Below are 17038 nucleotides of genomic sequence, written 5' to 3' on the forward strand. Positions count from 1 at the left end.
TCTGTTAACTACGAGGGCAGTTTAGTCATTTAGACACAAAGTACAACTCTTATATACACAAGAGTATAATGAACAAGTCTTTGATGCATAATAATTTTAATATTATATAAAATCAATTTCACAAACCACACACACCCTCTCTCTCTAGACATCTTACCACCACCACACCACCACCACATCATCCCACCACCACCATCCCACTGCCGCCAACACCACCATCACACTGTAACCCCAACGCCACCATCCAACTGCTGCCACCTCTGAACAACTACCAACACCACCATCCTCTCCAAACCCCAACAACCACCATCCCCGACGGCTTCAACCACCATCCCCACCACTGCACTGCCATCATCCCCAAGTTGTCCAGTAGATAAAACCAAAAATTACCCAGATTGTAACTTAAAAATCAAACAAATCATCCTAAAATTGGGTATTCTAAAGAACAATTCAATTGCTTTCTGAAACTCATTTTTGCATCTGTAAAACTGGATCAAATCGATTAAAATGGACTCGGGTGTTTAGAATTTCTCACGTTTCTCTAGGTGGTTAAGGACTGGACTAATTTGGTGAAATTGTGAGGTTTGAATTAGGGTTTTGAGGATAAAATGGTACGAATTTGGGTTGGGTTACAATTGTATAGAGCGAAAGATTCGGTGAGAGATGAAAGAAGATTAATGGATGATGAAGAAGAAGCAAGAGCTTGCATTGCGTTTTGTTGGCTTAATTTCTCGTGCCAACGGGCTTTGTACATAGATGAAGAACAATATAGGTAGAAGAAGAATGAAGATTTTGGAATATTTTGGTCACAGCAGTAGCAGTGCAGCGCTGTAGCAGTGTAGCGCTGCTAGGGTTTTTTATATAGAAGAAGAGAGAGATAGAGATAAGGGGAGAGAGATGTATAAGAGAGAGAGAGAGAGAAATCTAAATAAATTAGTTTAATAATTTTAATTATAGGGGTAATTTGGTCATTTAACAAAATTTAACAACGATTTTTAAGTGTGTTAGAAATTTGGACTCAAATGGTTAAGAAAAGTGGCTATAGAGACTCGTGGCGTTAAACATTTTAATGTTGGACTCAAATAGTTAAAATTCCTAAAACATAAGGACTCAAAAGTAATTTACCCTTATATATATATATATATATATATATATTGTGTGTGTGAAAGACTATTGAATTGAATGAAATTAACCATAGTGATAATAGATAAATTGATTTTAATAAAAACTATAGGAAATATAATAAATTTTATTTGATCGGTAAGGGGTACGCGTATTTACGAAAAGAATAAAAAAATAAATAATTTGAGTAGAGTTGATTTAATAAAAACTAAAGGAAATATAATAAATTTTATTTGATCGGTAAGGGGTACGCGTATTTACGAAAAGAATAAAAAATAAATAATTTGAGTAGAGTTGACTTGAGAGATAATAGTTGTAAGCAAACATAACAAATTTTGGAAAATTGATTATATATAGCTAATCGGAAGATGAGTTTATGTAAAAAATAAATAAATTGATTATATAGTGATTTCACAGGTGAGAAAGGATAATGGTCGACTTGACAAAAGGCGTAACTATCAAAGAAACACATGTAGTTATGTAAGACAGAGCCGTTCAAAAAAAAAGTTATGTAAGACAGGTGTAGTGTATTTGGATACCATTCAACCTCAAGAAACACATGTAGTTGAGTAATACATTTCTCCTACTAAAAAGAAATAAATACACGTAGTTATCAAAAGGACCAATCCAAATATTAATCAAGTTTTGAAAAATAATTTTATTATTTTAATAAATAATCACCTATATCCATTTTTACTCATGTATCATAGATTAGGTATTAGCTTACTATCAGTATCAACTTAAATGCTTCTAATACCCACTAAGAACTCAAAACACTGAATTAAAAAAGATATTTAAATAAGTCGGATTTTGGTTACCGGCTTTTGATGTTTCCAAATCTCCGTATCATTATCTCTATAAATTTTTTGAAAGTCTCTCTAAAAAGCCATCCAACGATTTTTGCAAATGATACAATCGTTGAACTATTCGACTCCTTGAGGGAATTATACTTGAGATAATGCAACCTTATATTTGAGATAATGCAGCCTTAGTCACTCGAGTTTCACGTTTAAGTCCAATAACCAACAAACTTAGATTCATGATTTTATGTAATATAACATTACCTACTTACTACTTCTCTCTTTATAAAGCGCCGATTAAAATCTTAAATCAATTTGAAGCTAAGGGTCACACATTTTTTTTTTGTGTGTGTGTGTGGGGGGGGGGGGTGGGGAGAGAAGCACAAGATGTGTTGGGTGAAATGGGACAAAGTGATGAGACCAAAAGAGGATCGGGGCCTGGGTATCACACCTCTTAGGGATGCTATTTTAGCTTTATTGACCAAGTGGTGGTAGCGATTTAAAAGTGAGAAACAAGCGTTACGGAAAAAAGTTATCGAATCAATTCACTTTAACAAAAGAAGGGCGACATACATGCCGTTGGTAACTTCGGTATCGGGCGCTTGGAAGTCTATTGCGGGGCTAGATAAGAACATGATTCAACATAATATAAGGTTGGAAAATTGTCTCAAAGGGATAGTGGGAAAGGAAGTAGAAGTTCGGTTCTGGTGGGACATGTGGATAGGGGATGAACCTCTCAAAGAGGCTTTCCCTGATCTATATGTTCTGTAAAAAGAGAAAGAAGTGAAAATTCATGATTGTATTGGTATATGTAATGATAGTGTGACATGGAAGTGGAGATGAAAAACACAAAGTTTTAATTATAAGGATTTAGAGGATATGAAAAAGCTGGATGAAGTTTTGAAACAAGCTAAGTTCACGCGGGAGTCGGACCGATGGGAATGGAAGTTGGATGATAAAGGCAGGTTTTTTTGTGGCATCGATGAAAGCGGCTTTATGCAAGAATAGGCAGAATCTGAATGGTTTTAAATGGAGATGGAATGGATGGGTTCCAAATAAGCTAAACACATTTATATGGAAGGCTTTGGATAATAATCTTCCGACCCTAGTGGCGCTGAAAAGAAGAATTAACATCCCAAATACTTTGTGCAGTTTATGTGGCGAGGCAGAGGAAGATAGGGGTGGGGGGGGGGGATATTCCACGGTCCTCACAACCCTTGGAGTGATCACACTCCACAAGCTAGTTTAGCCACATAGCTGCCTAGGGGTGAATACCCAACTGAGAGCGAAGAGCTTGGCCGTGGGTTGCGGACACCAAGATTCGAACCCGGGACTTCTAGGGAGAGGGTGGGTGAGGCTAGCCAACTGGGCTACCCCAGAAGGTTAAGGCAGAGGAAGATAGTGATCATCTTTTCACGTCGTGTACAGACGCAACGACCATTTGGCAATCTATAAGCGACTGGTGCAAAATACCGAATTTCTATGCCTTCTCGGTTAAAGATTTGGTAATGATGCATAGTTATGTGAAAACGAGTAATTATAAGAAGAAAGGTATTCAAGAGATAATTTTTACGGCAGCTTGAAACGAGTAATTATAAGAAGAAAGGTATTCAAGAGATAATTTTTACGGCAGCTTGGTGCATTTGGAAAGCAAGGAACGAGGCTATTTTTTGTAACAAGGCGACAAATATCAACAAAATAAAGGAAGCCATTAAAGCATTGGGATATTTGTGGATGAAGAATCGATCTCCATATAAAAACTTAACGTGGAAGGATTGGTGTAATTTTGTTCTATAAGTGTTGTTTGCTTTGTTGTTGTTTTGTGCCCTAACGACTTGCTAGGTGCGTTTTTAATGAAAGTTGCCGTTCAAAAAAAATATATAATAAAATGTAGCATTTTTACAGAGGAACTCACATGAATAGACGGCTTCAACCATTCACCTTTTTGTAGGGTTGTTTACGAGCCGAGTTGAACCGAGCAGACCTTTGCTCGTGCTTGGCTCGTTTACAAACCGAACCAAATGGAGCGTCTCATATAAAACTTCGAGCCTCAAATCAAACAGGCATTTTCCGAATGAGCGTTGAGCGAACTTCGAGTGATTTTGACAAGTGTGTCGCCCGATTTAAATTTGCGGAGAGAGATGGTGACAATGTTGGGTCTCAAGTTTTTGTGTATTTAAAAACAAACACATTTCAGGACATAATATTCTTTTTATGAATAGCAATGTTGTGGCCGATGAGGCGATGATCATGTTGTACGAACAATGACGTTGAGAGCAGGAGACGATCGACTTAGGGTGACAACACGAGACATTGAGGCGATGCTCAGACTGTCGTTTAACGGTTTAGAGTTTAACTTTAAGATTTGGTCTTAATTTTTTTATTGGCGTGATAAGGATAATACGTATAGATATAGTTGTAAATTTGTAAAATCTAATAGAGTGGTATATATAAAACTACAAATTTAATTTGTATTTATGTATATATGTATGTGTATGTATATAGGTGTGTGCGTGTGTGTGTGTATATATATATGTATAATTTATATTTGTGTATATATGTGTAATTGTGTATATACCTGTTTATATATGTATGTGTATATGTACATGTGGATATATACTAACTAAAAATAATAATTGGAGGCGAGACGAGCCAAGCAGACCTTTGCTCATGCTTGGTTCGTTCACAAACTGAACCGAGCAAAGCGGCTTGTTTACAACCGAGCCTCAAATCTAACGAGCATTTTTCCGAACAAAATTCCGAAGAAGCGGCGAGCAGTTTGGACGATACGTTGAGATGGTAGAAAGATGATGCCATTGTCTACTTATGAGTGTAATATGTAACATTCCTATACGGTCTTCCTAAATGTGTAGTTGTACTAGTTGTTGACATTGTAGTAGTGGTGATCTTCCCGCTCCTCCCAAATGACCTCATGCAGGATATTATATATATCTTAAACACAAAGGTTGGTGCAACGACCAAATGACTATATCTGCCCTCACCCAACCAACCAAATTACAAAATTGCCCCTTTCTCTTTTAAATATCTGGCCACCAACCCTTTTCTTCTCCTTTTAACCCTAAGTACCGAAGCCCCCTCTCAATCAATTGCTTTTCTTTTGAATCCAAACTCATCGTCATCATTCATCACTCAATCAGGTTAAACATATCTCAAACAAGATCTACTATTTCTTCACAAATTTCGAATAACATCTATACATACATGTACAGAGGCTGAGGTGAATCGTCGGCAAGGTCGGCGATGGTAGGAGGAGGTGGACCGTTGGATCGGAAACGAATCAACGATGCGTTGGATAAGCAGTTAGAGAAGACGTCATCTTCATCCACTTCTAGGTTTTTAAACAAGGAGAAAGACAGAATATACATGCCGTCAACTTCCGCCGCCGGTGGTGGTAAGTCGCATCATCTGAAGAAGATGTTCGGAAAAACAAACGAGGCTTCGGCGAGAGAGAAGGGGAGTTTTTAAAGGGTAGTTGCCCCTCTCTTGCCACAACATCATCATGTTGAGTTGGTGAGTTCATCCCCATTTCTTGCTGAAAATCAACAACCCTTCAACAGAAAAAGAGAATAAAATATAAAAGAGTAAATTACAGTTCGTCCTTTGAAATTTTTTGAATGAAAGGTTACTTCCTACCTCTTTCTCTCTCTCTCCCTCTCTCTCTAGAACACACACTGTGTTTCCGAGTTTACTAAATGTATATGTGGTGAAAGTTATGATTGGAGATGGCGATGATGTTAATTTCTGAATGGATCCTCCATATGTATTTTTGTATGGTTTTCTTATAAACAAAATCATATATCTTTATATTATTTTAATCAAACAGGGATCTGAAACAAAGCCATGAAAACTTCTGGAAGTGTGAGTAGGAGTGTTGATTTTATTTTGTTGGATGTGAATTATTGTTGTTTTACTTTTTATTCTTTTATTTGTGTTAAAATTATATATTTGAAGTTGTTTGTATTCAGTAGAATCAAACGAAATCTAATGGATATAGTTGCAGTTACTTTTTATTTTATTTTTTATGAGATTATGTATGTGGAGTTATTTCATATTGTTGCATTAAGACTATGGGGTATGGGGCATGGGTTGGAGAGAAACGCCTAAGTCACCATCCCGGGTGGGCTTGGGTTTGGGCGTGGCCCTATTGGCGTGGGATTCAGCCTGGGCGTTGGGCGGGGCTACCCACATGACATGGTGAAACCTCATTGGCCAAGAGCACTAACCACGTCACCCCAACCACGCCCCACCATACCCCTTTGAAATTGGCTTTTGGTCTTGGGTGCCCCATACTCCACGTGTCGCACCATGCCCCCAACCCACGCCCCACCATACCCCACAGTCTAAGTAGATTAAAATGAAGTTTAATGGATATATTTGCAGTTTAATGAGTATTTAGTATCTGTTAAAAAGAGTGGAAGAAAAGGGTTGGTGGCAAGAAATTTAAAAGAGAAAGGGTAGGTGGCTTTGCCACCAACCTTTCTCTTTAATATTATATAAACAAGGTAGGTTTTCATTTTTAATCTCTTAATAATACACTATCCTTCTTCCAGATCTTTCTACTTCGCCGGTGATGATGATGGTAACAGTGTCGTTTGTGGGTACGAATAGGTGGATGTCCGTCCTCCAGCCGAATGCTCTGTTGCGAAAGGGTGGATCCGCCTGCGATGAATGGCTGAGCTATTGCTGTGCTCCAACGACACCCCTCTTCCAGCGCGTGCACCACTATTTCTTACACATAGACAATCAATGAGGCTGATGGTTGGATTAGTTTTTGCAGGCCAACCATATCTTCGGCAGCTTCGACATGTGACATGTGACGGCGATTAGGGGAAACAAGTCGCTAGGGTTTGACAATCGCTACTCCGGCTACCCTAGCGATGATGGTGACCGGTGGTGTTCTAACACAAGACGAACTAGGGTTCCGCCGTAAACATCGGTGGCGGCGAATGCGATGGTGTTTCAAGGCACATTCGTTTCATTAATTTATCTGTTTATGAAGGTAATGTTTCTTCGTTATAACATATAGAAATCAAGGCATGATGGCTTAAACACAACTGAAAAGTTGAACGAAGCCCTGTTATTCAATTTTCTAAATATTATTGGCAAGGACTTCCTAATGGTTCTCTAGATCTGTAGTTTATTTATTTATTTATTTTTTTGCATTGCAATCACGACTCAAATGAGGTATCTTTATTTCTAATTTTTATTGGTCTTCTTTTTGTCAGGTAGGCAACAATGATTTGATAAAATGTGTAAAAACAGAGCAAGGCTGGATCTGTGCCAAATTTTTAGGTATGACATCTCTGTTCTTCGCTATGTCTTTTGCTTTCTGAAATAAATTGAAAGGAAGTTAGTGTAAAGTGTATTGATTATTGTTTACATCATGAAAAGTATTATTGGTAGAATTGTTATGGACCTTATGGTTTAGAGTTATGAATATACGATTATTTGTTAAAAATTTTAGGTTTTGCGTATCACCAGTTGGAAGATTTCCTTCTTATTGAGTCCTTAAAATATGTGTGCGCGTTATTGTGTTATCTTAGAGTGCAAAGAGTCATTATATAAAATAAACATTTGCTAAACAATCATCAATGTTGATTTGCTTACCTTTGCCTACGTGTGTTAAACATTCATCAATAATGATGTAACAATTGCAAACTAAATTAATTTTTTTGCAGAATCAGAGAACTAAGCAAGAAAATAAAATAAAGCAAGCCATAATAAATGCGAAGCTATACGGATGAAAAATGAGGTAAAGATGCCAACTTAATTAAATATATATGTTCAACAAAGAATTGTGAGTCTAATGCAGCATAAATTTCCAGGTGTTCAACAAAGAATTGTGAGTCTAATGTAGCATAAATTTCCAGGTGAAAGCACTTTTTTTCTCAAGCGAGTCCGGTAAAAAATAATACGTTTTATACTTATTTTGTCTACGTTCGTAAACTGTATTTGAAAGCAAGTAGGGTCAAATATAATAAGTTTTCATTCGATGGCGATGTAATTTTTTCAAGTAAATAGTCGGGTCAAATATACATTATAAATACGAGTTACTTTAACTTTCGACGTCACCGTAACGCGTGGCGGGTCAAAATCCTAGTATAATCCAAAACTGTATGTTGTGGACCCAAAGTTATATGCTAAAAAGATTGATAATAATTAATTCTCTCTTTCTCCACATAGAGATATAAAATATGCCTTGCGTTATTAGTCGTTTCTTTATGTTTAAAAATAGGTTATGGAAAATTTTAAGATTATAAAAAAAAGAAGTATAAACAATGAATAGAAGTAAAAGAGCATGAGGCCTTACTAAACATATGTTGCTTCAGTGGCGGAAATAAAACATTAACTCAAGGTATTCTAATTTTTTTTCACCGTACAATTATACAATGTTAAAAAAAACGACAATAAATAAATAAAGTAAAACAAATACCTAATAGATTTGTCCTCTTCTTTTTTTCATAGCTTGAAATCGTTCCATCACATCCTCGTCTTTTACTTCACGTAAAAGATCATTTTCGACCGCACAAACCATAACATTGTTTAAAAATTCCGGGCCTATTCGATTGCGTAACTCCGTCTTGACAAACTTCAATTTCGAAAAACATCTTTCAACGGTTGCGGTTGCAACCGGTAAAAGCAAAGCTAGCTTAACATACAAAATTACCAACTACAAAGAATATAACTAATCAAACTAATCAAACAAGAAAAGAAATAAAGAATACTCACAGCCAATAATCAGCATGTTTGATGATTGTTGTTGGACACCTGGACCTGTTCTTTAACCGAAAAAAAAAAACAAAAGGTAAAGATTATTGAACACATTAAACCTACGATCTGATCATGTATGTATAAACAATTAAATTTTTGATGAACAGTTGAACACATTAAACCTACGTTTTATATCAACAAGTAGTAAGAGTGACTCTATTCGAAGTGATGCTGCGAATTGTTTTGTTCGTCTGTTGTGACTCCCTTTGGACCGTCCCCTGCTGTTGGTAATTTTGATATCCCCTGCTGCCAAATTGGACGTCCATGTTTGATATCCCTGCTGCTAATCTAATGTGCCACCCATTCAATCTTCAAAGGCTGAGCTTTTATTTAGTTATTTGGGCTTATTATTTAGTTTTAATTGGGCTTATTATTGGTTTGTGTCATCATCACCAGCTGAGCTTATTATTAGTTTGTAAAAAAGATTTTGAGGGGTGTCTTTGTAGTTGTTTAGGGGTATCTTTTGTATAAAAATCGAAAAAAAAAAATTACACTATTGGTAAAAAAGTTGAGCCGTAGCTCAGGCTACGCCTGAATATAAACCAGGTCCACCCCTGTGTTGATTCCTTATGAAAATGACGATTATGACAATACATATGAACGAAAAGATGATATGAATATATAGTGTCGCAGGTAAAGATAAAAAAACACGCCTATAAAATTGCATCCAATGAGTATAAAGTTGCATCTCACGACAATAAAAGATATATCTTTTTTTATATGATTGGTTATAAAATTATTTTAGTTTTTCGCTTAATATAAAGAAAAGGCAATTATATCTGAGTGGATTTGTTCGGTTGAAATGTTGAATATGTTGTTTTATTGTATCATTTTTTTGAAGATTCCAACACATGTCTCATTTCAATCATTAAGGTAAATTACATAAAGATAGCAGGTAGACGAGCAATAAACTACGCCGCTATCCCTTTCTGGGTAGAAAACCCTAATCTACTAAAAACAAAGCTTCGCCCCTGAGGGGTCGAAAAGTTGCTGTAGACCACATGCTGAACTCTAAACAAGAACCGAACTGCCTCCGACGCCAAAGAGCCGAACGTGTCAAACGCCAGGGAGACAAAGGCATGCTGATTATCATTTGCATTATGCAATTAATTATTTAGTAATATTCGATAGTATGTTGTAGGGGAAGGATCCACTAAAAAGTGGATTTTGCCTAAGTAGCCTAAGAAGGATTGTGATGATGACATGTGGCACTCCTAAAAAGTAGGAATGGATGACATTTTGGTCCTTATAAATAGAAGTGAAAATGACATGTGACACCTCTTTTGTTTTTTAAAAATACAACAAAAAAATATAGCACAAAAATGTTGTACAAAAAAATATAGCACAAAAAAATCTAGTATAAAAAATATAGTACAAAAAATATAGTACAAAAAAATATAGCACAAAAAATTGTAGTACAAAAAAATATATCACAAAAAAAATCTAGTACACAAAATATAGCACGAAAAAATTCAGCAAAAAGATGTAGTACAAAAAAATCCAACACAAAAAAAAATTGAGAAAAAAAAATTAAGAAAAAAAATCCAGCACAAAAAATTTAGCACAAAAATATAGTACAAAAATCTAGCACAAAATACTATTATACAACATAGAAATACAACACATTTTAGTGGGTTTTTTTAGTTTTCATATTTTATATAGCAATATGGTACTCAAATTAAAGATAAAAAGACGCTCGATTTTACGGTGAAATTTTTATGAAAAAATAATGTCGTATAAAAAAGTTATGAACGTTTAAAAAACGAGGGTGGAATATGCATGTGCCTTGCATGTGGAGAGAGAAAATTCATAAATAGGATTTTCCCAAGATACCCTTACACCCATCCTTTCTCCTACACTTTCATCTTAACCATTGATTTGAAAAATGAATGGTTAAGATTACTTTTCATCCTACTTAGACAAAATAAACTTTTTATTTGATCTTACCCCGTATGTTGTATATGCCTAGCAGAACTACTTTAAACACGATTTTTAATAAAGAAAAATGCAATATAAACACCTTTCATGCGTTTTATGTGCTCAGCAAACAAAGTGACAATGCTTGACATTTTTGTATAAATTCTAAATGTCACGTTTCTTTATCTCGTGCAATTAAAACTTTCAACTAAATCATTAACGTGCACTTCAGCAGCGGAAATCAAGTACTAAAATATGCTTTTAATTTGAAGTATTTACTTTATGATGATAATTTTTTGTACGTTTTTTTTTCTATGTTTAGATCTTTAAAGTTTATAAATGTCACATCCCGGCCGCGTGTAACGTGCAACCGTGGCGGAAACGCCGGGGAGTGTTGTGGACAGAATTAATTGTTTATAACCATGACATACAAAGTTGTATTTTATTTATAAACACGAATGTTATATTGTCTTAAACAGGAAAACAAAGAGTTCAAAACATAAATAAACTAGTCTATCTTCATTTTTATTCTCTAAGGCACAGGTCCGCCCTAGTGTCATGATCATCATCCTATGGAACAGCTCCTGAAAACACATGTGAAAGTAGGTACGTCAGCATAAAAATGCCTGTGAGATACATATGTTTTGTGAAAATGAGATTCATGACTTGAGTTTAAAGAAATGTTTAATAACAGTCAGTCATGAACCTTGTAATTTGTCTTGCTTTGTAAACCATTTGAAAAACGATAATATCAGATGATATGTATAGATAAGTGTAAGGTTAAACGAGTAACCAAGTAAAATGAGTTGAATAAGATAAGTTGTTTGTAAAAATAATGTCTTGTGAAGAGTATGTTATTTGTGTAAAATGTAATGTGTCTAAACTGAAATAACTTAGATAACGCTACGATATGTAATATTATACAAGCATTTATATATAGGAAGTACCAGCGGCGTATCCACCATGTTTGTATCATATTACATACGCCACGTTACTCCAACCATTTACCCAAACCAACCACCATGTAAATTGTTCATGTATAAATCAATTGTCAAGTATTATTGTATAAACCATATCGAAATGTCTATGTTCAATGTAAACCACCAAGTATGTATATCAATGTCAAAATGTTCATGTTTAATGTAGATCATGTAATGTGTACCCAAAATGCATCTTGTATGGTAAGTGAGATGTATCACCTAAACCATATGTAAAATGCACAAAACAAGGTGTTGAAGTAAAACATGGTTTAAATCAACGTTATGTTTTGTGGAACAATGCATGCTCTACTGATATAAACATTTATGCGGTATTGTGAAAATGCATACATCCAAGCCTTGAGACTGTGGCGATAAACCCTTAAACAAATCAAAGGTTTATCTAAGTTATGTATATCGAATTCGGTCATTCCTTCCAATCCAAACAAAACCAGGATTTCAGGAACGGGAGTTGTCAATTCCTATGGTACCACTACCTACTAACGAACGGGTAGCTAATGTTAATGAATGTATTGTTCCATGTTAAACAAACCAAATGTCATAACAAAATGAAGGCATGTGATGTAAACAATTGTACTAAGTATGCACACAATGGGCATAAATAGCATGAAATGTAATGTGAACCAATGTACTAAGTACGCACACAATGGGCATACATAGCATGAAATGTAATGTAAAGCAATGTACTAAGTACGCACACAATGGGTATACATAGCATGAAATGTAATGTAAAACAATGTACTAAGTACGCACACAATGGGCATACATAGTATGAAATGTAATGTAAAACAATGTACTAAGTACGCACATAATGGGCATACATAGCATGAAATGTAATGTAATGAAATCATGTACTAAAATGTACTAACGAACATAGCAGGCATATGATGTGAAACATGGAAAGCATGAAAGTAACAAGTAGGCACATGTGTTTCACCCCAAAACAGTTTGGAAAACAGTAAAAGATGGGGTTCTATGTACTCACCTGAGATTGCTTTGAATTCCTTGTGTAATAATCACACAATGCTAGAGATCACGGGTTATCAAACGACAACTAGTAGTTAGCTATATTAATATACCGGACCAAAATCGGAAGGATCGGATAGTATGCGGGTTCGTAAACCAAACGAGTATGGAGACTCGTGTAATATGGTTTAACAAAGCCTACATACTAAAATGAAACCTAACCTAAGTGCTTGCGACCCATTACGACCCGTTTAGGTAGCTTATGCTACCTTAACGCGTCGTTCGCGTAGAACGCGTTTGGAACGCCTAACATCATGACCACAAAGCATAACTCGGAAGGTTATAGCTATGGTCACCTAATGTGTTTGGTCGGATCCTAATGATCGACCAAATGGGTCGGGTTCGAAAGTATAAGCGATAGTTTAGATCGCTTACCTTACGACCCTATATATGCACTAAACTAAAAGTGACGAGCTAAGCATGTTAGAACATGCTTAACTAAGTTTAGAAAACAGGTTTGGCATCAAAACAAACGGCTTTGATGCCCACGAGTAGTTTGGTTACAAAATACGCAAGAATGCGCATTTTGGCCGAAACTACGACTCGTCACTGAGCCTAGATAACGTGGTAATCAGTAGGTACAGTCGCCATGGACTATAACCATCGTGATCACGCTCACGTTATGAAGTTCCATGAACTTCGTGTTGACCATAGGCTGGTCCACACAGAAAGTCAAACAAAACGTTGACTTTCGGACTTGAAAAGCGAATAAAGAACGAAAGAACACTTACGAAGGGTCCCCGAATGCTAATCTCGATCCAAGGAACTCAGGTATGAAGCAATGGCTCCAACTTAGAGTTTTAGATCAGATTCTTGTGGGTTTTACACCAAATGGGGTGGGGTATTTATAGGAAAAGTAGAGCCGTTAGGATCGTTTCTTGAATATCGTGCCACGATCTCGCCCGTACATTTGTCGAATTGTTGTGGTACATCTAATTTGCCCTTTGCTGTTCAGAAGAGACAAGTGCAAGTTTGGCCTTTCAATACATGAAGAGGCAACAGCATTAAATGTTGAATCTGCTGTTCTGGGGAAGCCTTACGGACCGTATGGGTGATGGCTTACGGTCCGTAAGCCCTTACTTTGGCAGATTTACAGTTTTGGTCCCTGCAGCCCCAAAACTTGGTATTTGATGCATTTTTGACACGTTTAAGCCCCGTTAACCCTATTTCAAAGCTCTAAAATGAAGTTAAAGTATAGAGAACTTAAAATATGCTCAAAAATATCTCGGATGTCGGTTCGTTTGGCCGTACGGTCGCGATGTTCGGTTAATTACGACGGAATGCGCATAAGCGCGAAAGACGATCCAAATTGCGCGACGAATGGATTTTTCTCATGCCATACACTAAGGCATAATATAAGGATGCTTACATAAATTTTTGGATGTCCGGATGTACCCAGAATCGTAAGTTATGCGCAAAAGTGCAAACTTGTGCACTTTTTGACACTTTTAGCCCCTGAATGATCCAAAAGTTTGTTTTAGCATACCAAACCCCTCAAAGCCTATTTCTAAGCTATGTAAAGGATATTTATGGTATGTTTAACTTATGGACATGTTCCCGAATGTTCGTTACAGTTCAAATTGGCTTATTTTTGTAGTTTGTCAATTTTAGTCCCTGTAAGCGAATTAACTTGTTTTTGCCATACCAAAGCCTTCAAAACTTATTTCTAAGTTATGTAAAGGTTATTTAAGGTATGTTGAGTATATGTTGATGTTCCGGAGTATTTGTCGCATTAAACTGAGTACGCTTATGCACCAGTTTGCGTATAATTCTCCAGAAAGCGATGTAGAGTTTGGAATTGAACAAAAGTCAAAACATGAAAAGTGTAAAACACAACCAAACAAACATTGGGATAAAATAACATTGTTTTATTGATAATTGAACTGTTCACAATGATTACAAGCACAAATGTTACAATAAAAAATAACCTTTTTATTAAATTTTAAAATAGAAAAAAATTTTGTATAAAAAAGATGATGAAACCTATTAATAAAAAGAGATAACTACGATGAAACCTATTAAAAATGTCACACAAAAACTTAAACTAAACTTTTTTAATTCATCTCACATTTATGTGGTAATTTCTTATATTACCTTAACTATAATAAATTCTAAAAAATATCATGTGGCAATCAGCTAAACATGAAATACATTTCCTCCAGCTATTTATTTGGGTAACTGTAGTTGATAAGCTACTGGACCAATTCGCTTGATAACCTTAAATGATCCAACATACCTTGGACTTAATTTTCCTTTCTTGCCAAATCGAATTACTCTTTTCCATGGAAAAACTTTTAATAATACTTTGTCTCCAACTTGAAATTCTAATGGTTTACGTCTATTATCTGCATAACTCTTTTGACAATCTCGTGCTGTTTTCAATCTTTCCTTGACTTGAATTATCTTGTCAGTTGTTTTTTTGCACAATCTTAGGACCCGATAATTGCGTTTCTCCTATTTCTGCCCAACATATTGGCGTTCGACACTTTCATCCATAAAGTGCTTCAAATGGAGCATCAATAATGCTTGTATGATAACTATTATTATAGGAGAATTCTATTAATGGTAAGTGATCGTCCAAACTTCCTCCAAAATCTATTACACAAGATCTTAGCATGTCCTCCAATGTTTGAATTGTCCTTTCCCTATATCCATCTGTTTAAGGGTGATAAGTTGTACTTAAATTTAGTTGTGTTCCCATAACTTTTGAAAACTTTTCCAAAAATGAGAAGTAAAACGACTATCTCTATCGAATACAATGGATAACTAAATTCCATGTAATGAAACAATTTCATCCACATACAGTTTAGCTAAACGCTCCATACTAAAGGTTTCCTTCATTGGTAGAAAATGGGCTGACTTGGTTAGTCGATCCATAATCACCCAGATTGTGTCGTTACCTTTTCTTGTTTTGGGTAATTTAGTAACAAAATCCATTTTTATCAATTCCCATTTCCATACTGGCATTTCTAATTGTTGAAGTAAACCTGAAGGTTTCTGATGTTCAGCTTTAACTTGTGAACACGTTAGACACTTAGAGACGTAACTAACTATATCCTTTTTCATTCCTATCCACCAAAAATTCTTACTCAGATCTTGATACATCTTGTCACTACCAGGATGCATCGTATACTTAGACTTATGAGCTTCCTCAAGAATTCTTTCTCGTAGGTTTTCTTGGATAGGTACCTGTTGGGAAAGATACCTACCAAAGGAACAGATAATAAAAGCCAAAACTGGATCACAGCAGTAGATTCAGAATAAGCAGATGTTTGATTGCAAGTCTCTCCCCTTGAAAGTGGTTTCAACATCTGCTGACCTCCTATCTGCTGATCATGCAATCTGCTGACCTACAACTGCTGACAAAGACAAAGTCTGATAGAAGAACTAAAGCTCTGCTGCTCGATCTACTGCCTTGGTTCAAGCACTGCTGATCATGACAAGTACTGCTGGGTTCACAGCAGTGGAAGGATGCAGCAGCAGTTTATGTTTAGTTTATGCATTGAAATGTAATATCAGTAGTTAGCATAGCAGTGTTTGTATAGATCAGAGGTTAGAGTTTGTTAGGAGGTTAGATGTCACTTTCATGGTGACGTCAGCTTTGATGCTCAGTGGTTTGCAAGTGCCTATAAATAGAACAATACTCTGTACTGTTCTGTTGAGCTCATTCACCATCTTCTTTCTGCACGAACAAACACTGAGCTCAGGCTGAGGGGGAGTTTGCATATCATACACACATTGTAATCAGAGTTTAAAAATAAATTTAATCATTTGATTCAGTGTTAGAAAATGTATGATTGATATCATTTCTTCTGTTTGATTGTGAAAAGTTTGGTTCCATTAAAATCCGCTGCACTACTCTCTCATTTGTTCATCTAAATTCAAACACAAATCACAATCAATCCAAAATCAGATCCTAACAATTGGTATCAGAGCTTGGACAGTCAAACTTGATCTAACAATCATTTTGACGTAAATAGTTCAGCTCGAAATTGTTGATACTGATCATTTGTTTGTTGTGTTGAAAAGCAGAGTAAGGTTTAATCACCGATAAAGTTGATTAATCAGTACCTGTAAAACAACCGGAAAGATGTCGCAATAACAAGATGATAAAAATAACATTGGCTCTTTATTTAAACCACTTATGCTGAAAAGAAATGAGTACAACATCTGGGAGCGAAGGATGCGTCACATCCTCGCTCAACAAAACACTGGATGTTGGAGGTCTGTCGTTTTTGGTCCTCATGTTCCTATGGTGCCAAGCGCAGAGGACGCAAAAAAATCCGTTCCTAAACCAACTGAAAATTACACTGAATTGGATTTTCAGAAGTTTGAACTGGATGCCAAAGCGTTTAGCATCATAGCCTCTGCACTCCCCAACGA

General features: G+C 35.9%; 1 long non-coding RNA gene across 4 annotated transcripts; it reads left to right on the forward strand.

Annotated features, from left to right (window-relative positions):
• The first annotated feature begins 4913 nt into the window (after positions 1 to 4913).
• LOC110915247 lies at positions 4914 to 9941 on the forward strand. 4 transcript variants are annotated; one of them, XR_004883848.1, is made up of 6 exons: positions 4925 to 5080; positions 5153 to 5453; positions 6494 to 6942; positions 7169 to 7235; positions 7622 to 7695; positions 7769 to 8045. It is a non-coding gene; the product is annotated as an uncharacterized LOC110915247 (long non-coding RNA). The 4 variants fall into 4 exon arrangements; XR_002578836.2 differs by having other exon boundaries at positions 4914 to 5564; XR_004883847.1 differs by lacking the exon at positions 7769 to 8045 and adding an exon at positions 8822 to 9941 and having other exon boundaries at positions 4921 to 5453.
• Positions 9942 to 17038: the final 7097 nt, after the last annotated feature.

The sequence above is a fragment of the Helianthus annuus genome, chromosome 16 (genome assembly GCF_002127325.2).
Source record: "Helianthus annuus cultivar XRQ/B chromosome 16, HanXRQr2.0-SUNRISE, whole genome shotgun sequence".
Classification (NCBI taxonomy): domain Eukaryota; kingdom Viridiplantae; phylum Streptophyta; class Magnoliopsida; order Asterales; family Asteraceae; genus Helianthus; species Helianthus annuus.